Raw genomic sequence first — 18132 nt, 5'->3', positions numbered from 1 at the left:
GAGGCATGGTTCTCCTGCAGGCTTATTCTGGGAGCATGTGACAACTTAGAAAGAAAGAGAGTGATAGCTATCCTTGCAATATGAAGGTAGGGTGAAGAAGAGGAAAAAGGAAGGGTGCTTCTTTTCTGGATGACTTAAATGTACTTTTGTAGTGCGTTGGACAAGGGTGATGCTTGGGGAGTGATCTAGCACCTGCCCAAGGTGTGTGACCCTCTAAATCCAACACATCATTTGCTGTCACACCCATGTAAGCTTGACCCATCAATGGCCAAGTTTCAGGTTGACTGGAAACAGGAAACTGGAGGAAGGGGAACAGCTAAGTCCTCTCCCATCTTGATGAATTCACATTTAACAATGGAACACCAAGAGTCAATTTACATCACAGAAGATAATATTTCTTCAACTAGACAGATATTTCTTCTATCTTTCTCCTCAGACACAATTTATCAGTGTAAAAAATTGCAAAATTTATTTCCAATTACAGAATTGCTATGTCCATAACTCCCTGTATCATATTCCCAAAACTCCCCGCATCACTGGCATGACAGTCATTTTAGCTTTAATGTGTAGAACATCCAGAAAATGTCTAATTTCCTCATTTAACTACTTTTTCATAATCTGTGCATATGGCCTGTGGATCCCCTGGAAAGGGGAAGGCTAGTCTGGAGACTGTCCCACATCTAATTCTTTTTGTCAGAACTGAAGGGGCTGATGTTAGGAAAGAGGGCAGATATTGGGGCCATGTCTTCTTTCTTTATATGGGAGGGATGTGGGGAAGATAAGATTGGGGACCAGAGGTTTTGGCAGAGTCGAACAAGTTAACTCCTCTTCTTCATGTTCTGAGATGCATGTACAGTTCCAGTGTGATCTATTCTAAACATGATTAGCCTCCCCTATCCTGGATACTCCTTGTCCCTATTTTCTAGTTTAACCCACTTTTCCTGTCCAATCAACTGTAATCTCCCTGTATTGATACTGCTTTGCAAGGTCAACAGCATCTCTATATTTCTTCTACAATGAATTAATTTATGAACTTATGAAATGGGGTAGGCATATTTAGTCTTTCCTGTCATTGCAAAGATCATGATAGCAGTGAAAAAGCTTCAATCACATTTTATAAGGTACAGAGGGGATGAAAGGGAGAACTGACAAGAATACATTAAATTTAAAAGATTTTGTACAAATATAACAAATGTAACCAAGATTGGAAGGACAGCAGAAAATGGGGGAAAAACTATAGACAATTTCTCAGATAAAAGTCTAATATCAAAAATATATAAGGAATTTTGTTAAATCTATAAGAATATGAGTCATTCCTCAATTAATAAATAGTCAAAGAATATAAACAGGCAGTTTTCCAATGAAGAAATCAAAATAGTTTGATCATATAAAAATGCTCTAAATCATTATTGATTACAGAATATAAGTTAAAACAAATGAGACTTTATATCTACTAGATTGATTAAAATGATTGAAAGGAAAAGCCACAAATGTTTGAGTGAATGCAAAAAAAATGGGTCACTAATTCATTGTTGGTGGAATTGTGAACTGATCCAATCATTTTGGAGAGCAATCTGGATTTATACCCAAAGTTCTTAAACTACCAATGTCTCTAATTCCAAGGATGACTAAGAAAAAAGGAAAAGCATATATGTGTTCTAAATTGTTTTCTTTGTGGTGGCAAAGATCCAGGAATTGCAGGGATACCATCAGTTGGGGAATAGCTGAACAAGTTGCTGTATATGATAGTGATGGAATACTATTGTATTATAAGAAACTATGAGTTCAGTGATCTTAGAAATAATACATGGAAAGACTTGTATGAAATAATAAGAGAAAAATGAGTCCTAGAAAGCATTGTATATAGAACAGCAATATTGTTTTAAGAAAGACTTTGAATGAATAAGTTATTTTATAAGTTATCAAAATACCCAAGTTAACAGAGAAACTACTGATAAATCAAAGTGTATATATGTGTGTATATATATATATATATACGTATATATATATATAAATTTTATAAATACCTATTTGTATTGAATGGTAGCCCTCTCTAGAATGAAGTGGGAGGAGGTTAGAAGGAAAAAAAGAAATTTATATTATAATTTTGTTCTTTATTTAAAAAGAATAGCAAGTTATGCTTAGTAAATTTGCAATTTTATGTATTCATCTATTTTTAATTGTACTATGTTATAGAAATGCTTGTTTTATTCTTTGAATATGTACTAAAGTTAAAAAGGAGAAAATATATTAAAAATAAAGGCTAATAGAAATCTACAGTTACATGTACCACTCTATTGAAAAGCAGAATTGTTTTCTATTATATTGGGTACTAGGTGGCCATCTAGTGTCAAGTACATTCAAAAGAAGAATTATCAATTGCTTCAAAGGAATTTGATGCCCAAGTAATCAATGTTTTTTTTTTAAAATTATATTATGAAGCCTGATTTGTTAAGAATTAAAATGATAGTAAAATTTTAAGAACTTTTATGTTCAGAGAGTATTAGAGAAAGCAGAAAGAAAAACATAAAACAAAATTTATCAGCTGAAGATGAAATTGGAAAGTGAGGCAGAACAAAAGTCTATATTTTAAAAAATCAAAAATTTAAAGATTTAAAGAGATACTGAAGATACAGGAAAAAGTCATCACTTTGCTATTAAAGATATAGCAAGCTATTAATGAAACAGAAACTCAAGAATCTCAACTCAGAAGCCTCCAAGTAAAGATGTTGCTTTGAGTAAAAGTAGACACAGCATCCAGAACCTAATGACTTTGCCTAGAGGAGTATCCAGTTCAGACAAGGGACAGAGCTGTGGATGTGAATGGCATTTTTATAAGAGAATATAATAATAATATTATAATAAGAGAATGAATGGGTCAAACAAAAAATCATAGAAACAATCTCAATGAATTGGTCATGCAACTAAAAAGCTAGAAAAAGAACAAATTAAAAATTGTCAATCACATACCAAATTAAAAATTCTAAAAATTAAAGATGAGATTAATACAAGTGAAATTAAGAAAACTATTGTACTAATAAATAAAAAAGAGTAGGTTTTATTTAAAAAACCCAATAAATCTTTGGTTAATTTGATATAAAAAAATAAAGACGTTCCCAGTAACAAAAATTTCCAAATTCGCAATAATAAAAATTTAAAAAAGGTGAATTCACCATCAATGAAGAGGAAATGAAAGCAATCATTAGAAAACATTCTACCTAATTATGTGACAATAATTCTGATAATATGAGCAAAATTGATGAATATTTACAAAAATATAAATTGCACAGATTAACAGAAGAGGAAATAAGATACCTAAATAGTCACATTTTAGAAAAAGAAATTGAACAAGCCATCAACTTAAAGTGAGTCAAATTTTACTTAAGAATACTAATCGGGGTGGCTAGGTGGCACAGTGGATAAAGCACCAGCCCTGGAGTCAGGTGTACCTGGGTTCAGGTCTGGTCTCAGACACTTAATAATTGCCTGGCTGTGTGACCTTGGGCAGGCCACTTGGCCCCATTCGCCTTGCAAAAACCTAAAAAAAAAAGAATACTAATCATTCTCCAGTTGATAAATAGTCAAATGATATGAACTGGCAGTTTTCAGATGAAGAAATTAAAACTACCTATAGGCATATGAAAAAATTCTCTAAATCACTATTAATTAGAGAAATGCAAATTAAAAAAAATCTGCAGTGCCAACTCACCTCTTAGATTGGCTAACATACCAGAAAGGGAAAATGATAAATGTTGGAGGGGATGTGGAAAAAACTAGGAGATTAATGCATTGTTTTGAACTGATCAAAGACAATTCCAAAAACTTGTGATGGAAAATGCCATCCACATCCAGAGGAAAAACTGGAGTATGAATGCTTACCAAAGCATACTATTTTCCCTTATTAAAATTTGTTTTTTCTTTCTCTGATTTTTTCCTTTTGTTCTGATCCTTCTTTCAGAACAAGATTATGGATTGGAAGTATGGGAATATGTTTCACATGTTTGTGCATGAATAACATAGATAACTTGCTGCCTTGGGGAGGAGAGAGGGAAAGATGGGAGGAAAAAATTTGGAATTCAGAACAATTGATAATATTCTTGTCAATATAATGCATTGAACATGAAATAGATTAATAAATAAATAAAAAAGAAAAAATCTGTTCCATAACTGATTTACTTTGTACACTGAATAACTTTTTACTCCCCCCTTTTTGCGAGATCTTAGTTTTGAGTCAACTGTGAAAATTAAATAGTCTTTTTTTCACTCCTTCAGGCATGATGTGTGTGTGTATGTGTTTGTGTGTGATGAATCAAAGAATATAAGAAAAGGATTCTGACACTTTTTTATGTATATACCTTTTTTTTGCCGCCATGATAATTTAAGCTTTTTAAGTGCAGACATTATTTTAAATTTTTTCTTTGTATTCCTAGAACTTTGCAAAAAAAATTATACATAATAGTATGTTAATAAATATTTAGGACAGTATACTTGGGGAAATGAGTAGAATCAATTTATTAGTCACTCAATAAATATCTATTGATATTATTATGTACTAGGCACTGCTAAATGCTAGGGGATACAAAGAAAGGAAAAAGACATACCTTGTTCTCAAGGAATTCATTCTAATGGGGGGAGACAACATGCAAACAACTATGTACAGTAAAGAAACTATATGCCAAATAATTTGGAAATAAGTCAAAAGAGGGAAGACACTTGAAATGTGAATAAGTTGAACTCTTATTCAAGATATTCTTCATTAGAAATTTATATTATTACTCTATTCTTTCTAAATGCCATTGGTCATTTTGATATGAATTTGCTGGGATACTTTATTGAGTACATGAAAACAGTTTTGGAGCTATATATAAATATATGATAGGTTGCTTTTTGGAGCTGCCTGACACTAAGCAGGGGATCACTGTTACTTGAAATATATCCAGATATGAATATCACCTTTCAAACTATGAAAGGAACACTAAGATCCTTGGCAAATGTATCAGAACTGGTTGAAATCCAGGAGTCTTTTCTTTATACTGACCAAGATAGTAGAAAAATACATGGGGAAATATGAGAATAAAGTAAACATCCAGAAAGTTTAATTCCCAGTTTAGCCACTGACTGGTTGGCACCTTGCTTTCCACTTATATTTATTTGAATAGGAGACATTTCAAGAAAAAAAAAAAACATGCTCAGTGAACAAAACCCATGGAAAAAACAAATCATTCTTTTCATTCTGCACCTAGGTTGGCTCTAAGTGACTTCTTTGAAGGAAATTACAGAAAAAAAATCATAAAGGTCAATAACTATTAAGTAACAACTGAAGAAGACAAAAAAATGAAAGCTCACAATCTATTCTGTGTTTTAAATGTTGGACAAATCCTGAGAAATATAACTTCTTGTCTTTATCTGTTGTATTTAGTCATTAATAATGCAAAATAATTTAGGGTAGCTTTTACTTGCATTGCCACCAAGCCATGTTGGTAATTCAAAATATTTAATTCCACAAATAGTCATGATATACTACACATTTTGTATAGTGAGTTTTAAAAAACTTCTCTCCCTTCCCCCATCTGTGGTCTTTACTGACCCATGTCCTCACTGAATGTTGACAGTGATATTTAAAATCTTGGCTAGGAATAGATGTGGAGCCTGAAACCAGATACTTGTTCTTTTACTGCCAAAACTTTATTATAGCATAAAGGAAAACCAGCATGCTCCCTCAATGGGCAGACCAGAAATTAGGTTGGCAGAGGAATACATTCTAGTCACAGCCTGAGAAAGAAACAAGAAAGCATCTCTCTTAAGGCAATGCTAGTCACCAGGATTGGTCATTGGCCAAACTGGGAAGAGAAAGATTTCTCTTTAACTCTCTCCTCCTTTCTGTACCTTTCTTTTGCCTTTCATAACCACTGTCCACTTTTAGGTACTTCATGTTTTGCTACTACTCAATATTTACAGAGGGCTTCCTATTTGTAGGTTCTCTCTCAGTTATTCATTCTCCAGACCTTTTTGGGCACCTAGACCCCAGCAAAACAATGTTTTTATTCAAGTCATTGCCCAATTGATAAATGGTCAAAAGATATAAATAAGCAGTTTTCAGATGAAGAAATTAAAGCCATTTTTAGTCTTATGAAAAAATACTCTAAATTCTTGTTGATTAGAGAAATGGAAATTCAAGCAAGTTTGAGATAACAACTCACATTCATCCAGCTGATTAACAAGCAAAAAGAAGAATGGTAAATGGAAAGGATGTGGGAAAACTGGGACACTAATATACTGTTGGTGGAGTTGTGAACTCTCATTCTGGAGAACAACTTGAAACTATAGCTAAAGGGCTATAAAAGTGTGCATATCTTTTGATCCAGCGATATCACTACTAGATCTGTATCACAAAGAGATCAGAAAAAAGGAAGACGTACACACATGTACAAAAATATTTATAGTAGCTCTTTTTGTAGTGGTAAAGAATTGGAAACTGAGGAGATGCCTTTCAATTGGGGAATGGCTGAACAAATTGTGTTTATGAATGTGGTGGCATATTACTGTTCTGTAAGAAATCATGAACAGGCAGGTTTCAGAAAAACCTGGAAAGACACTCATTAACATGCTGATTGAAGTCAACAGAACCAGGAGATTAGTGTACATCTTAATTGCAACATTATGTGAGGATCAACTACAATAGACTTAGCTTTTCTCAGCAATGCAGTGATCAAAGACAATTCTAAAAATTTTGTGATGAGGGGGCTGCTAGGTGGAGCAGTAGATAGAGCACTGGCCCTGGAGTCAAAAGTACCTGAGTTCAAATCTGACCTCAGGCACTTAATAATAACCTAGCTGTGTGGCCTTGGGCAAGCCACTTAACCCCATTGCCTTGCAAAACAAAACAAAACAACCTAAAAAAAAAGATTTTTGATGGAAAATGCCATCCACCTTTGGAGAAAGAACGATAGAGTCTGAATGCAGAAGAAAAGCATACTATTTTCATTTTTAAAAATTTGTTTTATGGTTTCTTTCTTTCTCATGTTTTTCCCTTTTTGAACTGATTCTTTTTTTACAATATGTATAATAACAAGAATTATTTTGTCCTTCATTCTAAGAGAAATATGGAAATATGTTAGACTTGATTGTACCTTTTTTTTATTAAAGATATTATTTGAGTTTTACAATTTCCCCCCAAATATTACTTCCCTCCCCCCCACCACGGAAAGCAATCTGTCAGTCTTTACTTTGTTTCCATGTTGTACCTTGATCCAAATTGGGTGTGATGAGAGAGAAATCATATCCTTAGAGAAGAGATAAGAAATCTAAGAGGTAACAAGATCAGACAATAAGATATCTGTTTTTTTCCTAAATTAAAGGGAATAGTCCTTGAACTTTGTTCAAACTCCACAGCTCCTTAACGAGAAACAGATGTCACTCTCCTTTGTAGACAGCCCAAAATTGCTCCCGATTGTTGCACTGATGGAATGAGCGAGTCCTTCAAGGTAGAACATCACCCCCATGTTGCTGTTAGGGTATACAGTATTTTTCTGGTTCTGCTCATCTAACTCAGTATCAGTTCATGCAAATCCTTCCAGGCTTCCCTGAAATTCCATCCCTCCTGGTTTCTAATAGAAAAATAGTATTCCATGATATACATATACCACAGTTTGCTAAGCCATTGCCCAACTGAAGGACATTTACTTGATTTCCAATTCTTTGGCACCACAAACAGGGCTGCTATAAATATTTTTGTACAAGTAATGTTTTTACCCTTTTTCTTCATCTCTTCAGGATATAGACCCAGTAGTGGTATTGCTGGGTCAAAGGGTATGCACATTTTTGTTGCCCTTTGGGCATAGTTCCAAATAGCTCTCCAGAAGGGTTGGATGAGTTCACAGCTCCACCAACAGTGTAATAGTATCCCAGATTTCCCACAGCCCTTCCAACAATGATCATTATCCTTTCTGGTCATACTGGCCAATCTGAGAGCTGTGAGGTGGTACCTCAGAGAAGCTTTAATTTGCATTCCTCTAATAAGTAATGATTTAGAGCATTTTTTTCATATGGCTATGAATTGCTTTGATCTCATCTGTAAATTGCCTTTGCATATCCTTTGACCATTTGTCAACTGGGGAATGGCTTTTTTTTAAAATATGACTCAGTTCTCTGTATATTTTAGAAATGAGTCCTTTGTCAGAATCATTAGTTGTAAAGATTGTTTCCCAATTTACTACATTTCTTTTGATCTTGGTTACAGTGGTTTTATCTGTGCAAAAGCTCTTTAATTTAATATAATCGAAATCATCTAATTGGTTTTTGGTGATGTTCTCCGATTCTTCCTTAGTTATAAACTGTTCACCTTTCCATAGATCTGACAGGTAAACTAATCCTTAATCTTCTAATTTGCTTATAGTATTGTTTTTTATGTCTAAGTCCTGTAACCATTTGGATCTTATCTTGGTAAAGGGTGTGAGGTGTTGGTCTAATCTAAGTTTCTTCCATACTAACTTCCAATTCTCCCAGCAGTTTTTATCAAAGAGGGAGTTTTTATCCCAATGGCTGGACTCTTTGGGTTTATCGAGCAGCAGATTACTATAATCATCTCCTGCTTTTACACCTAGTCTTTTTTTTATTAAAGATATTATTTTTTATTAAAGATATTATTTGAGTTTTACAATTTCCCCCCAAATATTACTTCCCTCCCCCCCACCACGGAAAGCAATCTGTTAGTCTTTACTTTGTTGTGGGAAATCTGGGATACTATTACACTGTTGGTGGAGCTGTGTCCACCACTCTATTTCTTAGCCAATACCAAACAGTTTTGATGACTGATGCTTTATAATATAATTTTAGATCAGGTAGGCCTAAGCCACCTTCTTTAGGACTTTTTTCATTAAGCTCCTGGGAATTCTTCAAAACTTGACTTTTTATTTCTCCATATGAATTTACTTACAATTTTTTCTAACTCATTAAAGAAATTTTTTGGAATTTTGATTGGTAGGGCACTAAACAGATAGTTTACTTCTGGTAGAACTGTCATTTTTATTATATTAGCTCTACCTATCCATGAGCAGTTGATATTTGCCCAGTTATTTAAATTTAATTTAATTTGTGTGAGAAGTGTTTTATAATTGTTTTCAAAAAGATTGTGAGTCTGTCTTGGCAAATAGACTCCCAAGTATTTTATATTGCCTGAGGTTACTTTGAATGGGATTTCTCTTTCTAGCTCTTCCTGCTGTATCTTGCTAGACATATATAGAAAAGTTGAGGATTTATGAGGGTTTATTTTATAACGTGCAACTTTGCTAAAATTGCTAATTGTTTCCAGTAGTTTTCTGGATGATTTCTTGGGATTCTCTAGGTAGACCATCATGTTATCTGCAAAGAGTGAGAGTTTTGTCTCTTCCTTCCCAATTCTAATTCCTTCACTTTGTTTTTCTCCTCTAATTGCTGATGCTAACATTTCTAATACAATATTTAATAGTAGTGGTGATAATGGACACCCTTGTTTCTCCCCTGATCTTATTGGGAATGCCTCTAGCCTCTCCCCATTGAATATAATGCTTGTTGATGGTTTCAGATAGATACTGCTAATTATTTTAAGGAACAGTCCATTTATTCCTACACTCTCCTAGTGTTTTTAATAGGAATGGATGCTGTATCTTGTCAAAAGCTTTTTCAGCATCTATTGATATGATCATATGATTTCTGAAAGATTTGTTGTTGATATAATTGAGTATACTAACAGTTTTCCTAATACTGAACCAACCCTGCATTCCTGGAATAAATCCTACTTGATCATAATTTATTATCCTGGTGATAACTTGTTGTAATCATTTTGCTAAGATTTTATTTAAGATTTTTGCATCTATATTCATCAGGGAGATAGGTCTATAATTTTCTTTCTCTGATTTAACTCTTCCTGGTTTAGGTAACAGCACCATATTGGTTTCATAGAAAGAGTTAGACAGAGTTCCATCTTTCCCCATTTTTCCAAAGAGTTTATATAGAATTGGAACCAATTGTTGCTTAAATGTTTGGTAGAATTCACTTGTGACTCCATCAGACCCTAGAGATTTTTCTTTTTAGGGAGTTCAGTAATGGCTTGTTGAATTTTTTTTTCTGAGATAGGGTTATTTAGGTATTTAATCTCTTCTTCATTTAACCTGGGCAACTTATATTTTTGTAAATATTCATCCTTTTCACTTAGATTATCAAATTTATTGGCATAGAGCTGGGCAAAATAATTTCGAATTATTACTTTAATTTCCTTCTCGTTGGTGGTGAGTTCACCTTTTTCATTTATGATACTAGCAATTTGGTTTTCTTTTTTCTTTTTTTAATCAAATTGACCAGAGGTTTATCAATTTTATTGGTTTTATTTATTAATTCAATAGTTTTTTTGCTTTTGCTTTTACTAATTTCTCCTTTAATTTTTAGAATTTCTAATTTGGTATTTAATTGGGTATTTTTGGTTTATTCTTTCTCTAATTTTTTTTAGTCACATGTTTAGTTCATTGATTTCCTCTTTCTCCAATTTATTCATATAAGCATTTAGAGCTATAATATATCCCCTGAGAGTCACTTTGAATGAATCCCATAGGTTTTGGTATGTTGTTTCATTATTATCATTATCTAGGATAAAATGTATAATTCTTTCTGTAACTTGTTTTTTAGTCCACTCATTATTTAAAATGAGGTTATGCAGTTTCCAATTTGTTCTGGGTCTATATCTGCTTGGCCCAATATTGCATATGACTTTTATTGCATTGTGATCTGAGAAAGATGTATTCACTATTTCTGCCTTTCTGCAGCTGATCATTAGGTTTTTATGTCCTAGTACATGGTCAATTTTTGTATAAGTTCCATGTACTGCAGAGAAAAAGGTATATTCCTTTCTATCCCCATTCAGTTTCCTCCATAAGTCTACCATATCTAATTTTTCTAACAATCTATTTACCTCCCTAATTTCTTTCTTGTTTGTTTTATGATTCGATTTATCTAGATCTGATAGTGGGAGTTTGAGGTCTCCCACGAATAGAGTTTTGCTGTCTATGTCTTCCTGTAGTTCTTTCAGTTTCTCCTCTGAGAATTTTGGTGCTGTCCCACTGGGTGCATATATATTTAGTATTGAAATGACTTCATTGTCTATGGTACCTTTTAGGAGGATAAAGTTTCCTTCCTTATCTCTTTTAATGCTATCTACTTTCGCTGCTGCTTTGTCTGAGATAAGGATTGCTACCCCTGCTTTTTTTTACTTCAGCTGAAGCAAAATATGCTTTGCTCCAACCTTTTACCTTTACTCTATATGTATCTCTTTGCTTCAAATTAATTTCTTGTAAGCAACATTTTGTAGGATTCTGGTTTTTAATCCACTCTGCTATTCACCTACGTTTTAAGGGAGAGTTCATCCCATTCACATTCAGTGTTTTGATTACTAATTCTTTATTGTCCTCCATGCTATCTTCCCTCTGTTTGTATTTTTCCCCCCTTCCCCACCTTTGTCCATATTCCCCAGTATTTTGTTTCTGAATACCACCCTCTTCAGTGTGTTTGCCCTCCTATATCACACCCTCCCCTTTCTTTCCCCTTTCCCTTTTTCCCTTTTCCCTTCCCTTCCTTTTGCTGTTTCCCCCTTTCCCCCCACTCCCCTTCCCTTTCTCCAGCCCCCTCCCCTTTTCCCCTTTTAATACTTGAAAGTTTAGATGTTTTATAAGTTAACTGAGTATGTGTAGGTTGACTTTAAGCCAAGTCTGATGAGAAGAAGATGCAGGTGTTTCTTATCTGCTCCCTTCTTCCCCTCTATTACCATAGGTTTTTTTGTACCTCTTAGTGTAATGAGATTTACCCCATTCAATCCCCTTCCTCCTCCCATCTCTTTCCTGTCCCACTTTTTAAGGAGGTAGTGTTTTTTAGATCATTCTATCTAAGTCATAGAAAATTCTAAGTGTCTGTCCCTTCTAGTTCAGTATATTCTATCGAATAGAGTCAAAATTCCTGAGAGTTATTAGGATCTTTCTCCCAAGGGGGTTAAAGTCAGTTACATCTCTTTAGATAGCAGTCTTATGGATAGGTCATGAATATCCATCATTTCTGGCTGGGTGTATTCTCTCTGTTAGAGTTACATTTCTCAAGGTTTATGAGAATCTTTTTTTTTTCACTCCCATGCTGAAGTTTAACCAATTTCAATTTACTGGATTGCATTTTTTTTCCTTTTACCACCCCCCCCTTTTTTTTACCTTTTCATGTGTCTCTTGAACCTCCTGTTTGATGTCCAAATTTTCTGTTTAGCTCTGGTCTTTTCATCAATAATTTTTGGAATTCTTCCATTTCATTAAATGTCCATCTTTTTCCCTGGAAGAGAAGGCTCAGCTTTGTGGGAAAGTAGATTCTTGGCTGCATTCGATTGCTCTTCAGAATATCTCATTCCAGGCCCTTTGATCCCTTAATGTTGATGCAGCCAGGTTCTGCGTGATCCTTACTGTGGCTCCTTGATATTTAAATTGTTTCTTTCTGTCTGGTTGCAGGATTTTCTCTTTTATCTGATAGTTCTGCAGTTTGGCCACAACATTCTTTGGTGTTTTCATTTTAGGATCTTTTTCTGGTGGGGATTGATGTACTCTTTCAATAACTACTTTGCCCTCCAATTCCATGATATCAGGGCATTTTTCCATCACTAGATCCTGTAATATTAAGTCCAGGCTTTTTTTCTCTTCAATGTTTTCAGGAAGTCTTAATTTTCAGCTTGCCCCTTCTTGATCTATTCTCAAGGTCAGTGGTTTTGTTGATGAGGCATTTTACATTTTCTTCTATTTTTTCTATTTTTTTATTTTGTTTAACTGATTGTTGCTGTCTCATTGAGTCATTCGCATTTGCCCAGTCTGAGAGATCTGAATTATTCTCATTTTGTAATTGTCCAGTTGATGATCTGAGAGATTTATTCTCCTTTTCTATTTGTCCAATTGTACTTTCTAAGGTTTTGTTTTCTTGTTGCAAGGTATTAATTGTCTCTCCCAAATTTTTAAGCTCCTTCCTTATTTCTTCAAGGAAGCCTTTCTGTGCTGAAGACCAGATCATATTCTCCTCAGAGGTTCTAGGTGTTTCTGAGTTAGGGTCTTTCCCTTCCAAGAATTTTTCTATGGATCCACCTTTCCCCTGACCCTTCTTCATTTTGCTAAGACCTTGAGTTGGGGAGGGGCTGGTTCACAGGGGCTTGGCATTGCTAAAGGCTGAATGCAATTTCTCTGGCTGGCCAGTAGGAGGTGTTGGTTGCTTTCTCTGGAGTGTCTGTGACCTTGCTTGAGGTCTTCTCCCTTTGTTTGAAGGGAGGATTTGGAGCTATTGGATTCTTTTGCCTTCAATCAATGGTGGGCTTTACCCTGGCCTGAGGTCATTCCTCAGCTGGGCTGGTTCTTCTACTCACACACCTGGGCCTGAGGCAGAAGTAGTTTGCCTTTGTTCGGGAAGAGGTCTGAGCTGTAATGGGACTCTGGGTTCCTCAGACCAAAGAAGCCCAGGAATGGTGTCCACAGCTCTCCTGCTCCAAACTCTACCCCCAGCCCTCTTCGCAAGCTCCCAGGGGCCTGCACCAACACCAGTACCTCTACTCCCTAGTTGACTGAAGCCCCTGCTGTCTAGCCTCACCACTGATCCAGCAGGTCCGGCTCTTGGGCCCTCAGACTCCCAGCTCCAATTTAGCTGTTAATCTGGTTGATCCGGGGCTGATCCTCCCTCTGAGCCCAGACTCACCCGCCCGAATTCGGCCAATGCTGCTGCCGGAGACAAATCCTGAGGTAGATGTTCTTTCTCCTGGCTTTTCTTTCTGGGTTTTGTGGGTCGGATTTCTTTTAAGAGGTTTGTTCCATGTGATAGATGGGGAAGAGATCAGGAGACTTTAGAACTGTGCCTGTCTTCTCTCTGCCACCTTGGCTAAAAGTCGAATTAATTGTACCTTACTCATTGTCATTGGGAAGGGGGAGGGAAGGAAGGCAGGGAGAAAAATGTGGATCTCAAAAATCTTACAAAAAATGAATGTTGAGGGGTGGCTAGGTGGCGTAGTGACTCCTCGAGTGACCCTCAAGTCAGGAGTACTTGCATTCAAATTCGACCTCAGACACTTAATAATTACCCTGCGGTGTGGTCTTGGACAAGCCACTTAACCCCATTTGCCTTGCAAAAAAAAATGAATGTTGAAAACTATATTTTCATGTAGTTGTAAAAAATAAAATTTGAATTTAAAAAACAGCAGCAACATGGCTTTGCTCTCAGTGTCCTTAAGGAAATGATTGTTACAAGGCCTTGGAGTCCAGCTTCTGTAATTCTTGGCCATATGAGTTTTAGGAACTGAAAATAACATTATATTTCTCTAGAGCTGAGGGGAAAAGATCTTAAGAGCAAAGACAAGGAAAGGGCACATTTGAATATATCACATGGTTTGTAATGTGAATCAATATACCGAGGGAGAATGGGCACTGAGGTATTGAGATAGGGTAGTGGTTGTGGGATACCCTTGCCAGAGCTCTGTGATTTATAACTTCTTGTCCTTCATTGGTCATTATGTGAGGCACAGAAGTGAGGGTCATTGAAAACTTTCTATTTCAGAGATGATAGACATTGGATAGTTCTTCCTTCACTGTCTAAGAGAGTGTATATTTAATGTTGTATTGTACTATTATTTAGAGTTTCTTCATATTTCTATTTAATGTTGTTAGCTTAGCTAAAAAGCTGATTGATCACAAGTAATCTACCTTGTATGCCTTCTAATTTTTGAATTTGTTTTTGTTGTTTTTCAGGTGTATCTGACTTTTTGTGACCCTATTTGAGGTTTTCTTGGCAAAAATATTAGAGTGGTTTATTTTCTTTTCCAATTTATTTTACAGATGTGAAAACTGAAGCAAACAAGTTTAAGTGATTTGCCCAGGGTCACACAAATAGTAAGGATCTGAGATCAAATTTGAACTCAGGAAGAGGAGTCTTTCTGGCTCCAGGCTCAACACTGTATTCATTGTGTCATCTAATTTTGAATAGGGAGTTGGAAGAAGAGTGGTTGACAGGTACATTGTTGGGGGAGGGAGGGAGAAAAAGAAAGGCAAAGAGAGAAGAGGAGAGGAGCAATAAAGCTTCTTTGTATATTTTTCCAAAAGTTATCTGGGGTTCAGGAGCTATATGAAAAAGAATCTCACTGATTGTTCTATTTTAATAACTCCTTCAGGTACTGCAGTTACAATTATTGTAGATCCAGGGGAAAAAAGATTTTACTACCAAAGTCTTAGGCATTGTCAAATAATTCTACATCAGAAACTGATATCATATTATTAGTGGACACAACATTACTGAAGTCACATGGACTTATACTTTAAAATACCCAAAGTACTATGGTATTTCTTTCATTTTATCTGTTGCTGAAACTTTACTTATACGTACAGACACATAAATCTTCTCCCATGAGAATGCAAACTCTTGGGGAGCAGGGGTTGTTTTACTTTTCTCTTGAATTGCATTTTATTTTTTCCCCAGTTACATATCAAGACAAGTTTTAGCATTTGTTTTTCTTTCTGTTTATTTATTTTTCCAATTATACATAGTTTTCACTCACCCAAATTGATAGGAAGTAATCTGATATGTTATACATTATCATTTTTTTCCAAGACTTTGAGTTCTAAAATTTTCTTCCTCCCTCCTTTCCCTCCTAGACATACTATCATGTATGTTTCCATGTAACAGTTATAAAAGAAGACATAAATCAAAAGAAAAACACAAAAAGAATAAATAAATGAAAAAATATGCTTTGATCTGCATTCAGAGTTCATCAGTCCTTTATCTTGATGTGGATAGCATTTCCTTCATGGGTCCTTTGTTTTAGATCACTGTGTTGTTGAGAAGGTTGTTCATAGTTGATCATCACATAATGTTGCTAATACTGTGTACAATGTTTTTCTGGTTCTGCTCATTTCACTTTGCATCAGTTTATACAAGTCTTTCCAGGTTTTTCTGAAATCTGCCTGTTCATCATGTCTTATAGATCAATAGTATTCCATTGTATTCATATATCATAGTTTGTTTAACAATTACCCAATCAATGGCCATCCTTCAGTTTCCAATATTGTCACCATGAAAAAGGGTACTATAAATATTTTTGTACATGTATGTCCTTTCCCCCTTTTTTATGATATTATTGTTGTATCAAAGAGTGAGCACAATTGGTTGCTCTTTGGACATAGTTCCAAATTGTTCTCTGGAATGGTTGAATCAGTTCACAATTCCACCAATAGTACATTAGTGTTTTAGATAGATACTGCTTGTCATTTTAAAGAATGTTCCTTTATTCCCATGCTCTTTAGTGTTTTTTAATAGGAATGTTATATTTTGTCAAAAGCTTTTTTAGGTATCTATTGAGATAATCATATGATTTCTATTGATGTTGTTATTGATATGGTCATTTATATTGGAGAATTTTCCTAATATTTAACCAGTCCTGGTATGAATACTACCTGGTCATAGTGCATAATCTGTGCAATATATTAGTGTAATTTCCTTGTTCAAAATTTTTGCATTTATTTTCATTGGGAAAATAGTTTATAATTTTGCTTGGGAATCCAGATCTGTATTTCTATCATTAAATGAAGGGATCTTAGAGATCCATCAAGAACAAGTAGTCAAAGAGAAATGACTCAGTTTAGTGATTTTTTTCCTCCTTCACTTTACTTTTATTTTTTTTCACATTACTATGATAGTGGTGTTGTATAAGTAAACATAATCTCTCCTTACTCCATAAAGAAAGAGAAACTTCAAGAAAAATAAAGTGAGAGTCAAAAAAAAAGGATGCTTCAATCTATAGTCAGATACTATCAGCTCTGTCTTTGGGATGGATAGTATGCTTTATCACAAGTCCATCAGAGAAATTGTTTCAATATTTTTTACCACAGTTACTATCGCTAGGTGAATTTTCCTCCATCCTATTCTTCCCCACACCTATTTATTTTATTTTCTTTCTCCTTTCCCCCGTCACTCCTTAAAAGTGTGTTATAGGGACTGTTTTGTGGCATGGTGGATAGAGCACTGGCCCTGTAGTCAGGAGGACATGGGTTCAAATCCAGTCTCAGACACTTAATAATTACCTATCTATGTGACCTTGGGCAAGTCACATAAGCCCCTTGCCTTGTAAAATAAAATGTGTTGTTTCTGACTACCCTCTCCTACAATCTTCCCTCTCTTCCATCACCTAACTCCCCCCACTCCCACCCCACCCCATCCCCTTTCTCCTATATCTTCCCTCTCCTATTTTCCTCTAGGCCAAGATAGATTTCAATACCCAATTGATTGTGTATACTATTTTCTCTCTGAGTCACTTCCGATGAGAGTGAAGGATCTCTCATTCTCATTCACTTTCCCTCCTTCCACTCCATTTCAAAAACCTTTTCTTGCCTCTTTTGAATGAAATATTTTAGCTCATTCTGCCTCTCCTTTCCCTTCCTCCCAGGACATTTCTTTCTTGCTCATTAATTCCAAGTTTATAAGATATTATACCTTCATTTTCAATTTCTTCCTGTGCTTTGTCAAAAATGCTCCTTCTACCTGCCTTAATAAATGAGAAGGTTCATATGAATTATCAGTATCCAGGAATACATGCAGTTCAACCTCATTAAATCCCTCATAATTTGGCCTTCCTGTCCAACCCCTCTATGCTTCATCTGAGTCCTATACTTGAATATCAAAGTTTCTGTTCAGCTGATTTTCCTGAATTGCTCTCATTTCTTCCTGCATTGCTTCTCAATTTTTCCTCTACCTCCATTATTTGATTTTCAAAATCTTTTTTGAGCTCGTCCATTGTCTGAGACCAATTCATATTTTTCTTGGAGGCAGCAGTTGATTTTGTTATCTTCTGAGAGTATATATTTTGATCTTCCATTGGATGATGTACTATCCTAAGCTTTTGAGGGGTTTTTGCAGCTGTTTTCAGGGACACCCCTTCCTCCCTCAGGGATTTCAGTTTCTACAAGATCTCATGAAAGGTTCCAGCTGCTCTCCTGGCCTATTGCTCTGGTTTGGGGATAATCACAAGCATTCTCCTCTGCCCTGGAGCTGTGAGGAGGGTCTCTACTCGCTATCACAGTAAAGTTCCTTTTCCTGAGACTAGGGTCCAGATTGCCA

Source organism: Macrotis lagotis, chromosome 7 (genome assembly GCF_037893015.1).
Source record: "Macrotis lagotis isolate mMagLag1 chromosome 7, bilby.v1.9.chrom.fasta, whole genome shotgun sequence".
Classification (NCBI taxonomy): domain Eukaryota; kingdom Metazoa; phylum Chordata; class Mammalia; order Peramelemorphia; family Peramelidae; genus Macrotis; species Macrotis lagotis.
This window is presented reverse-complemented; position numbering follows the sequence as displayed.